Genomic DNA, 12,896 nt, shown 5'->3' with positions numbered 1-12,896 from the left:
AATGGGGTAAAAATTTAGAACCACTTCAATAAACAGGTAGCTCGCCATTTGGCGAAGCGAGCTAACCCACCTGCCACTAGGGGTGGAAAAAGGTCAGGCGGCCTGTCAGGGGCCTGCAACCTGACCTGTGTTTGGCCTGACCTGGTCTGCCCTGCCCTGTCATAAAATAGATACAGGCTCTTATAAAAGGCTTATTATGTTAATAGGTCAGGTTCAGACTCACTAATAAGCTTTATTGGCCTGTCAGACCTGCCTGAGCCTGTTAATACATAGTTACATATAGAAATAATTTTTTTATTATTAACAAAATTATGAAATATTTTAAATTTATTATATTTAATTATAAATAATTTTATATATTTTAAATACTTTAAAATTTAAAAATTCTTATAAATATTAAATATGACATATTATATATAAATATGCTTATTAAAAAATAGTTTTTTTTTTAAATAATATTTTTATTTTTGTAAAAAAAATTATCAGGCCTTTTAACAGGTTTCAGGTCAAGCCAGGTTGAATAACAAGTCAGGTTTAGTATTTTAAAAAAAGTTTATAGCAGGTTGCAGGCTAGGTTCAGGCTAATTGACCGCCTGTTAAGAGCAAAGCCTGCCTTTGCCTGACCTGTTTTCACCCCTACCTGTCATTCTTACTATCTTGAAAGCACACAAGGCAAGAAGACATATGTTTTGGAAGTCAAAGCACCTTTATGAGAAAATATATTCACAGCACTTTTATTAAAATTTGACCAGCATTTAACTAGAAAAAAAATTAGATGCAGCATATATATATATATATGAATTATCCACTATTCAAAGTGTGCGTAACAAAAGGATAATAACAAGTACTAAGTGTACATGTGATTTTATCTATTGAGAGTTTTCTTTGTTCAAGAGAGTTAATAATTTCTTATTATTGCTAACTAAGAAATTTATTGGTTTCATTGTATCCTGGGAGAGTATTGTCATCAACCCTATAGCAACTAAGTGTGGGGACAAATATCTCTCTAAAGAAAGCGATCTAATCGTACCTTAAAACCACTACACAAATATAAGATTTTATCATCTTCTCATACCATATACCCAACATTTTAGAGAGATATTACTTGAAGATGGCATAAGATCAAAACACCACGTTCAAGGTCATGAATCAATAGTTTGTCAAGTTAGATCGCTTTGATGGAACAAACTTCAACCGTTGGAAGGACAAGATGATGTTCCTTCTTTCGATTCTCAATCTTGCATATGTGATTGACCCAAAGACTACACCAATTGTCGATGTCGCTGAAAATCTCACACCGGAAGAGAAAGAAAAGATCGTTCAATTGAAGAAGAAACGTGATGAAAATACTTTCGCATGTCGAGGTCATATCCTCAACACTTTATCCGACCGACTCTATGATCTCTACATGTCAATTCAATCACCATTGGAGATTTGGAAGTCTTTGGAAGAAAAGTACAATACCGAACGACAAGGAACAGATAAGTTTATTATGATGAAATATTTTGAATTTATTATGAATGATATTATGCCTGTCATGGATCAAATTCATAAATTACAAATCCTTGTAAGTAGACTTCGTGATCTACAAGTGGTGATTCCTGAATCATTACAAGTTGGAGCAATTATTTCAAAATTGCCTTCATCTTGGAATGGTTATAGGAAGAAACTTTTACATCTTGGTGAGGACTTCACAATTGAGAAATTACTAAGGCATATACATATAGAGGAGGAAACTCGAAAACGTGATGCTGTGTATCTTTCTCAAAGTTCTAAAGTGAATCATATTGGTGAAAATAACACCAATAGGAAGAAAAGAAAGTTCTCTAAAGATTCAAAGCAAGATAAGAAAAGACAAAGAGAGTGTTATCATTGTCATAAGAAAGGACACTATATCAAAGAATGTAGACTTCTGAAAAGAGAAGCACCAAAGACCAACTTAGTGGAAGAGAAGGATCTAATTGCTATGGTTGCAGAAAAAATACAAAACATGCATATTGGCATGGTTACAGAAGTCAACATAGCAACACAAGAAAAATCACTTGAGTGGTGGTTAGATTCTGGAGCTACTGTTCACGTTTGCAATGATCGCAACCAATTCAAAACATATGAAGAAGTGAACAATAGAGAAGTCTTGATGGGCAATGACAACTCAGCCAAAGTTTGTGGTCAAGGAAGTGTGGAATTGAATTTTACATCTGGAAAGAAATTAAGTTTAATAAATATACTTCATGTTCCATATTTGAGAAAAAATTTAGTTTCTGTTAGTCTTTTGTGTAAGAAAGGATTCAAAATTGTAATGGAATCCGATAAAGTGATCTTGCTTAAGAATGATGTATTCATAGGAAAATGATATTGTACTGAAGGTATGTTTAAACTTAGTATTAATAAAGTGAATGTTTTCCTGTATGTTGTTGATTCTTGTGATTTATGGCATAGTAGATTAGCACACTTAAATTACAAATCAATTGAATATATGCAAAAGAATAACTATATTGATCTTAGTAACAAGGATTTTAATAAGAAATGTGATATTTGCATACAATCCAAAATTACTAAGAAACCTTTTTCTAAGGTTGAAAGAAATACACATTTATTAGAATTGATTTATAGTGATATTTGTGAACTAAATGGCAATATTACTAGAGGAGGAAAAAGATATTTTATAACCTTTATTGATGATTGTTCTAGATTTACTTATGTGTATTTGCTTAGAAATAAAGATGAAGCTTTTGAAATGTTTAAGAAATATAAAATGGAAGTAGAAAATATGCATGATAAGAAAATAAAATTTCTTCGTAGTGATTGAGGTGGAGAATATTTTTCTAATAAATTTGATAACTTTTGTGAATTACATGGTATTGTGCATGAATCTTCCGCTCCATATACTCCGCAATAAAATGGTTTGGCGGAAAAGAAAAATCGTACCTTAGTGGATATGGTTAATTCAATGTTATTAAATGCAAAATTGTCTTATAATTTATGGGGTGAAGCATTATTGACATCATGTCATATCCATAATAGGATACTATCAAGACATAGAAAGGTTTCTCCTTATGAAATTTGGAAAGGAAGGAAACCTAATTTAAATTATCTTAAAGTGTCGGGGTGTTTAGCCTTTTATCGAGTTCTTGATCAAAAGAGAACCAAATTGGGGCCAAGAGCTATAAAAGACACTTTTATAGGATATGGTCAAAATTCTAAAGCATATAGAATATTAGACTTAGTGTCTAATATAGTTGTTGAATCAAGAGAGGTAGAATTTATTGAAAATAGATTTATCAATAATTCAACTTCTAATTCAGAATATCCCCAAAATGATACTAATATTTCACAAGAAATAAATAATCAAAACAATAAACGTCTAAGCGACAAAGAGTTGATTGAACCAAGGAAGAGCTTGAGAGTAAGAAAAAAAAAGGACTTGGGTCCAGATTTTATTTCTTCTCAGGCTATCACCTTTTTGGTAGAAGGAACTAAGAATTCTGTAACAAACAAGATTCATATTGTGATGAATATAGAGGGTGATCCTCAAACGTTCAAGGAGGCTATGGCTTTAAGGGATTCTGCTTTTTGAAAAGAAGCAATAAATGATGAAATGGACTCAATATTATCTAACAATACTTGGATCTTGGTTGATTTGCCTCCAGGATCAAAGCCTATAGGATGTAAATGGGTATTTAGAAAAAAGTATAATACTGATGGTTCATTACAAACCTTTAAAGCAAGGTTAGTGGCCAAGGGATTTAGACAACAAGAAGGTCTAGACTATTTTGACACCTACGCACCTGTGGCAAGAATGACTTCTATTAGGGCTCTTATAGCATTAGCATCCATACATAAGCTTCATATACATCAAATGGATGTTAAAACGGCTTTTCTAAATGGAGATCTTAATGAATAAATTTATATGGAGCAACCAGAAGGCTATGTGCTACCCGGAAATGAAAAGAAAGTTTGCAAATTAATTAAGTCTTTGTATGGGCTAAAACAAGCGCCTAAACAATGGCATGAGAAGTTTGATTCAGTTGTGTTATCAAATGGCTTCTCACATAATAGTGCGAATAAATGTATTTACTCAAAATTTACTAAAGATTATGGACTAATCATTTGTTTATATGTTGATGATATGTTAATCACCGGAACAAATTTAGAAAGTTTTAGAAGGTTATTCCGACGCAAGTTGGATTATAAATCTTAGTGATAACAAATCCACTTCAGGATGGATTTTCACCATAGGTGGTGGAGCAATAAGTTGGGCCTCAAAGAAACAAACATGTATTACATTCTACTATGGAGGCTGAGTTTGTAGCTTTATCAGCTGCAGGTAAAGAAGCGGAATGGTTAAGAAATTTGTTATATGATATAAAGCTGTGGCCACAGCAGACGATAGCCATTTCAATCTTCTGTGATAGTGAATCAACCATATCTCGAGCATATAATAAGGTTTATAATGGAAAGTCTAGACATATAAGTTTGAGACATGAATTTGTGAGGCAACTAATAGATGATGGTGTAATTACCATCACTTATGTAAGATCTCAAGGAAATTTAGCAGACCCTTTGACTAAAGGTTTGTCAAGGGATAAAATCAAAGAAACTACTGCTAAAATAGGATTAAAACCTATTATTGCTAAATAATGGGAACCCAACCTTATTCTAGTAGACCACTAGTTTCAAGGTTTAATGGGTAATAACAAGTTATTTAGCAATTGGAGCACTAAGGTATAGGATTTAGTGCTATTTACAATAAATTAGGAGGGTGAGTTTAAACTCTTAATGGAATGATAATATTATCTATCAAAAGATTCCACCTATATGAATATAAGAGTGGTGCCGCTCTAATTGAGAATTTTAGAGGTTTTGTTCTTGTAAATATTCATGAAACCAGGATGAGCACAATGTCATATAAGTGCTTAAAATTGTAAACTCTTGAACTTTGAGGGTATAAGTAATGTGTGTGATTTTGGTACTAGCATATGGAGTATAGGTTTAATCGATTAGACACCTATTATTTTGTTAGAACTTTAAAATTTACACTAAAAGAATGTTTAATCTTAGTGACACATTCTTTATGCATATACTTGTATAATATTTAAATTTTGTAAATAGTGGAGGATTGAAGAGTATTTACAAATTAATATATTAATATTAAATATAAACGGTTAAATAATTACTGTTTACGGTTTAATTCTTTCTCTAACGGTTATGTACCTACATATATATTATGAATGATTGTTAGTGTATGTTAACGGTACGTACCTATTTAAGGAATAATCAAAAGTCACATCTTTTTATTATGTAACTATTCAATAACCAAAGGTTACATCTGTTCATAAGCTACGTGACTTTTTGATTCTAATACATGCAGCATATATATATATATATGAATCAATACATTTATTTATTATTTTTTATAATATAAATAAAATATTTTCTATAAAACTAAAGAAAATGATAAATAAATGTATTGATGCATCAATAGTTGATTTTGTGCCTCTAGAGCTTGTACTTGTTCTCCAGATTATCGATTTTGTTCTTGAACTGTTGTTATGTAGGACATTTTGTTAATTATTTAATTTTGACCTCACTGTGGGACTAAATTGATGCTAAATGAAAACATTTTGGATTCAAATAGAACACTTTAAACCTTAAGGACCAAAACAGAATTACGCCCAAACCTAGGGGACCAATTTAGTACTTTACCCAAAATAATATTATCAATCCATACAATAGACAGAGCTCCTAACCTTAACAATGGAGGATTAGTTGCTCATGGAATATGGAATGTAAATTTTGTATGGAATAATGTTGTGGAATGTTCTGTTGGAACCACCCTATTGGGATCCCTTTTATAACTAATCCTAATAAATTTAAAAATCAAATTTCTAAAATTAAAATTAAAATAATATCTTTTCCTAAAATAAGATTTGAATTTAAATTCGAATTAATTAACAAGTCTTCAGCTGATGGGTGGGGACCACTTGATTTGTCCATTCTGCAGCTTCTAATATGTATTTTCTGGGCTGGAAACTGGGTCAAAACAACCCAGAAATTGCCCCCAGCGTCTTTCTGCGTTTTCTGCACATTGCGCATGTCACACGTACGCGTCGGTCACGCGTTCGCGTCATTTGTGCAGATTCCAGTCCACGCGTTTGGGTCAGGCACGCGATCACGTCATTGCGATTTCCTCCATTCCGCGCGGTCGCGTGAGCCATGCGTCCGCGTCGGTATTCGCTGGTCATCTCCTTGGTTTCTTCTCTTTCTCTGCAGAAATTTCATCAAATCCATCCGAATGCTACCTAAAATGAATAAAATTGCACAAAACTCAAAATAGCATCCATAGTGGCTAAAATATAATTAATTCTTAATTAAACTCAACAAGTTAGATGCAAATTCACTAGGAAAAGATAGGAAAGATGCTCACGCATCACAACACCAAACTTAAACTGTTGCTTGTCCTCAAGCAACCAAAAACTAATATAAGCTTAGGATGTGAATTTGCATGAGAATGAGAGTTCGATTAAGCTCATGTCTCTTCTTATAGTGGGGTTTACAACTGCAATCCTGAATAGTTTTGGCATCTCACTTTATCCTTTGAAGTTCAGAATGATTGGCATCCATAGGAACTCAGAATCCAGATAGTGTTATTGATTCTCCTAGTTTAGTATGTTGATTTTTGAACACAGCTACTTTATGAGTCTTGACCATGACCCTAAGCATTTTGTTTTCCAGTATTACCACCGGATACATAAATGCCACAGACACATAACTGGGTGAACCTTTTCAGATTGTGACTCAGCTTTGCTGGAGTCCCCAGTTAGAGGTGCCTAGAGTTCTTAAGCACACTCTTTTTGCTTTGGATCACGACTTTAACCGCTCAGTCTCAAGCTTTTCACTTGACACCTTCACGCCACAAGCACATGGTTAGGGACAGCTTGATTTAGCTACTTAGGCCAGGATTTTATTCCTTTGGGCCCTCCTATCCATTAATGCTCAAAGTCTTGGATCCTTTTTACCCTTTGCCTTTTAGTTTAAAGGGTTATTGGCTTTTTCTGTTTGCTTTTTCTTTTTTTTCTTTCCCTTTTTTTTTGCCTTTTTTTTTTCGCAAGCTTTGTGTTTTTCACTGCTTTTTCTTGCTTCAAGAATCAATTTTATGATTTTTTTTTAGATTATCAATAACATTTCTCTTTTTCATCATTCTTTCAAGAGCCAACAATTTTAACATTCATAAACTTCACTATAAAAAATATGCACTGTTCAAGCATTCATTCAGAATCACAAAAAATACCACCACATCTAAGTAAGTGAGACTACTCTAAAAATTAAATTCAAATTCTCATGCACTACATCTGTTATTCTTTCTTTTTGATTTCAGGCTTAGTGGGTAATACATGAGACATCTTTCAGAATTAAAGCACTTAACAGAAAAATTAAACTAGAACCTATGAATCTACTAATAAAGGATCATGCAATAAACAAAAAAAAGTAGCAGGAAACTAGAACATAATATAATAAAAGCGGGAAGGAATAAAAAAATGAAAGGAACTCAACCACCTTAATTATCCTAGCGGACGTTTTATTTTTCAGGTTGTACTCCTCCGTGAAGATGATTCGCCTCCCTTTGGTGCCATAAGAATAGACAGAAAACCTATAAGCGAAGCGTCAACACCAAACTTAAGGGTTTGCTTGTCCTCAAGCAAAGAAGAACTGAAAAAAAAAAAGAGATAAATATTAAGATGAAAGAAAAATAAAAAGATAAGAGAATAAGAGAGAATTAGGATTGGGAGAGAGAGAGAAAGAAAACTAGGCGGCGCAAGTGACGCGTTCGCGTACGGCACGCGTATGTGTGGGTCGCGATTTTTTCATAATGACGCGTAAGCGTCAGGCACGCGTCCGCGTGCTCTGGGTTTTGTGCGATTCGCGCGAAGCCAGCCGCGTGCCCGTGCGACTTTCTGTTCGCATGGCTTGGGAACCAAATTTTCATACGACGCGTGCGCGTCATGCACGCGCTCGCGTGGATGGCCGTATGTGCAACTGACGCGAACGCGTCAGTCACTAGTCCGCGTGACCCAATTTGTGCCTTTAGCACACTTCTTGCCCCAAGTCGGCACAACTCTCTGTCCAAACGCTCTTTTATGTCGAATTTGCAGGTCACGCGTTCGCATCGGTGACGCGCCCGCGTGAATGGCGAAAATCACAAACGACGCGAACGCGTGGGGTACGCGTTCGCATGGGATCGTTTGTGCGAAAGGCATGAGTCCAGCGCCACTCCCGCGTAACTTTCTGTCAATTTTTATTTTTTCGCACACATGATTGACGCGTTCGCGTCAATGACGCTTGCGCGTCATGTGCCCACCCCCGCCCCCTTTTTTTGAAATATAGCTTGAGGTGTTTGGTTCCTGGAAGAACATAGCTGCATGATTAGAAAATTAGTAAGAACTCAATAAAAATAGAATAAAATAACTAAGAAAACTACTACTACAAAAAATAGCTAAGGATACGAAATTCTCAGGTTGCCTCCCGACAAGCGCTTTTTTATCGTCACTAGCTTGACGGTCAGCTCCTCTAAGGAGGAGGATCATAGGGGCTCAGCTCTTCACCCCTTACTTTGAACTTCTTTTCTGTGTCTCCATAATGTAGCTCAATATGCTCCAGAGAGAGGATTCTGATTACTGTATAAACCCATGCTGGATTGCTAGTCAACACCACCTTCATTCCTGGGGAGAAACCTTCAGTGGGGATCTTTTTGTTTCTCCATCCTTTGGGTATTTTTTTCTTTTTGGGGACCTCCTCCTTGGTGGATGATGCAGTTCCAACACCAAACTTAGGTTTGATGTCAGGCGGAATTTTATCGGTTGTCACCACAGGAGGTTTGAGTTGCAAATTCTGCTGTGCATCATCAGGGGGTTCTTGAAGGTTTGGATCAATAAGCTCAGCCTGCATGCACCTCTCTTCTTCACCTGTTGAATGTACATCTTTGAAGACATGAAAGACCAGTTGTTCATTATGCACTCTAAGCACTAATTCACCCACTTCTACATCAATCAGAGCTCTTCCAGTGGCTAGGAATGGTCTTCCTAGAATTATAGAGGCATTCTCGTCCTCCCCTGTATCAAGAATCACAAAATCTGTTGGGAGGAAGAACTTACCCACTTTGACCAAGATATTATCCACTAATCCGTATGCAGGCTTCATAGATTTGTCCCCCATCTGTAATGATATCTTTGTGGGTTGTGCCTCTTGGATCTGCAGCTTCTTCATCACAGACAATGGCATTAAATTGATGCTTGCTCCTAGATCACATAACGCCTTCTCAAAGGTTGTACTCCCGATGGTGCATGGAATTTGAAAGCTCCCTGGATCTGGCATCTTCTTTGGTAAGTTATTCTGAATGATGGCACTGCATTCTTTAGTCAGGACCACTGTCTCATTTCCCTTTAAAGGCTTCTTCTTTGACAACAGCTCCTTCATGAACTTGGCATAGAGGGGCATTTGTTCCAAAACCTCAGCAAAAGGAATATTGATTTGCAACTTTCTAAAGACTTCCAAGAACTTTGAAAACTATTTGTCCTTGGTCTCCTTTTGAAGTCTCTGAGGATATGGCATTTTAGGCTTGTACTCAGGAGCCTTTGGCAATGTAGGATAAGTGTCAAGAGAGTCTGGGAATGGGTTGTCTACACGCTTTGGAGGGGTGTGCTCCACTTCTTCCTTCTTCTCCTCTAGAGCTTCCTTTTCAACTAGCTCTTCATTGGCCTTGGTCTCAGAGCCAGCTACTTTACCACTTCTCAATTGAATAGCCTTGCAATCTTCTCCTGGGTTCACCACTGTATCCTCTTGAAATATACTTGCAGACCTCTCAAGTATTTGCTTGCTCAGTTGGCCCACTAGCACCTTTAAGTTTCTAATAGAGGCTCTGGTTTCCTGTATAACTTGTGCTTCCGTACTTGCCACTTGTTCACTTATTACATTGATAACCTTACATTCCTCTCTTGGATTTGGAATTGTGTTACCAGGAAGGCTATTAGTGGTCATCTGATCAATTTCATTAACCTTTGTGGCTAATTGACCCATTTGAATCTCCAGGTTCTTGATGGATGCTCTGGTTTCCTGTCTAAAACCTGTCAATATTGCTTCCAAATCATTGTTCTGCTGGAAACCGCCCTGAGAACTATTGTTGAAGTTCTGAGGTTTCTGAGATTGGTCCCTCTACCCAAAGTTTGGGTGATTTCTCCATCCCTGGTTGTATGTCTTAGAATATGGATCATTGTTGGGATTCCTAGGACCACTCCCCATGTAATTCACCTGTTCAGAAGAAGGTTGAGCATAATCATAATTATCATTTTGCACAAAATTATCTGCCATGTCATAGGAGATTTCTTGTGGTGAATTTTGTGTGTTGATAGCTGAGACTTGCATGCCACCCATCTGTTGAGTAAGTAGATTTATTTGCTGAGACATCAGCTTGTTCTGAGCAAGAAGAGCATTAACAGCTTCTACCTCCAACACGCCTCTCTTCTGAGGGTTCTCAGAGTTCACAGGATTCCTGTTAGATGAGTATAAATATTGGTTGCTTGCAACCAATTCAATAAGCTCAATAGTCTCTTCTGGTGTCTTCTTCTTGTGCAGTGAACCGCCTACAGAAGTGTCTAGGCTCATCTTGGACATCTCACCTAGACTTTCATAAAAGATATCTAGTTGGGTCCATTTGGAGAACATGTCCGGAGGGCATTGCCTAGTCAGTAGCTTGTATCTCTTCCAAGCTTTATAAAGAGTTTCACCCTCCTTCTGCCTGAAAGTCTGAACCTCCAATCTAAGCTTAGTCAGCTTCTTTGGTGGGAAAAATTTAGTGAGAAATTCTGTAACAACCTTTTCTCAAGTATTCAGACTCTCCTTTGGTTGGGAATCTAGCCATAGCTTTGCTTTATCCCTCAGAGCAAACGGGAAGAGCATCAGTTTGTACACCTCTGGGTTCACTCCATTTGTCTTCACAGTATTGCAAATCTGCAGAAAATCAGATATAAACTGGTTTGGATCTTCATGAGGAAGTCCATGATACTGGCAGTTTTGTTGCACCAGGGTAACCAATTGTGGCTTCAACTCAAAGTTGTTTGCAGCTATAGGAGGTACCACAATGCTTTTTCCATAAAGATCCGCAGTAGGGGCAGAATAAGAGTCAAGCACTCTCCTCTGTTGATCATCCCCATTCGGGTTTACCACATTGGCATTAGCATTATTATTTGTCATAGTGGATTCTGCAGCCTTGCAAAGTCTTGCTTGTTGTAAACGTCGCCTGAAAGTTCTTTCAGGTTCAGGATCAAAGTCTAAGAGATGTTCTTTGTCTCTATTCCTGCGCATACACAAGCAGAAAACAAGAAAAAATGGGACTCTCTACGTCAGAGTGCAGAGAAGTTCCTGTAAGGTAACCTGTGTAAAATAATAAAATAAAAATGCTAAATAAATAAATAAATAACAAATTCGAAAATTTAAAAAGAAAAAATAAACAGCAAGATTAAAATAAAATTAATTGGATAACACCAAACTTAATTTCAAGAATTAAGGAAAAATATTAATACTAAAATATATGTTTTTTATTTTTTTAAAAAAACTAAATATTAAAAAAAAAGAAAAAGAAAACGAAACAGGGAGGGTACTCACGAAAAAGAAAGAAACGTAAACAATTAAAACAAAAACAAACAAAAAAATAAAAGACGTAAACAAAAGAAAAAAAAATGAAAAATAAAACAAAAACAAACAAAGAAAATGAAACGGGGGAGGGGTTATGAACGAAGAAAAGTTTCTTCTTTTTTTTTTTCGAAAAAATAATAAAACAATTTTTTTTAAGTAAAATTAAAATTAAAACGCCTAATTCTAAACAATCAAACAACTAATAGTTGTTAATCACAGTCAATTTCCGGCAACGGCGCCAAAAATTTGGTGCGGTATTTGTAACCCGCTAACTTACCGGCAAGTGCACCGGGTCGTACCAAGTAATACCTTACGTGAGTAAGGGTCGATCCCACGAAAATTGATGGATTAAGCAACAATAGTATTTGATAGGCTTAGTTAGACAAACAGAAAAGAATAATTGAGAGTTCAAAAGCATTAAACAATAAAGAAGAGTTTGAAGACAGGCAGGTGAATAGGTGAGGAATAAAATATTGAGGAAGCAGTTAAGGCTTCAGAGTTATCTATTTTCTGGATTGACTTTTCTTATTAACTAATTTTAATCATGTAAGATTTAATTCATGGCAAACTATTTGTGATTAGACCCTAATTCCTTAGACCTTCCTAGTCTCCTCTAAAATTTATCAACTGCCAATTCCTTGGTCAATTAATTCCAATTAGAGGGTGATGATCAAATTCTAGTTTATATGCCACAAGAATCCTAATTATACAAAAATAAAGGGATTATATGTCACGTATCCCGTTAAATACAAATAATTAGAAATTCAGGATAATATGTTTTCAAGCTATTGTTCAAATAAAGAGCTTTTCCAAGTTATACAAAAACTCAAATAGAACATGGGTCATACTTCCGTTCCACCCAAATTCATAAAATAAAGAACGAAAACAATTATTGAAATATAAATCAAAACATGAATTAAAATAGAAAAATAATATTATCAATCCATACAATAGACAGAGCTCCTAACCTTAACAATGGAGGATTAGTTGCTCATGAAATATGGAATGTAAATTTTGTATGGAATAATGTTGTGGAATGTTCTGTTGGAACCACCCTGTTGGGATCCCTTTTATAACTAATCCTAATAAATTTAAAAATCAAATTTCTAAAATTAAAATTAAAATAATATCTTTTCCTAAAATAAGATTTGAATTTAAATTCGAATTAATTAACAAGTCTTCAGCTAATGGGTGGGGACCACTTGATT

Source organism: Arachis ipaensis, chromosome B05 (genome assembly GCF_000816755.2).
Source record: "Arachis ipaensis cultivar K30076 chromosome B05, Araip1.1, whole genome shotgun sequence".
NCBI lineage: Eukaryota > Viridiplantae > Streptophyta > Magnoliopsida > Fabales > Fabaceae > Arachis > Arachis ipaensis.
This window is presented reverse-complemented; position numbering follows the sequence as displayed.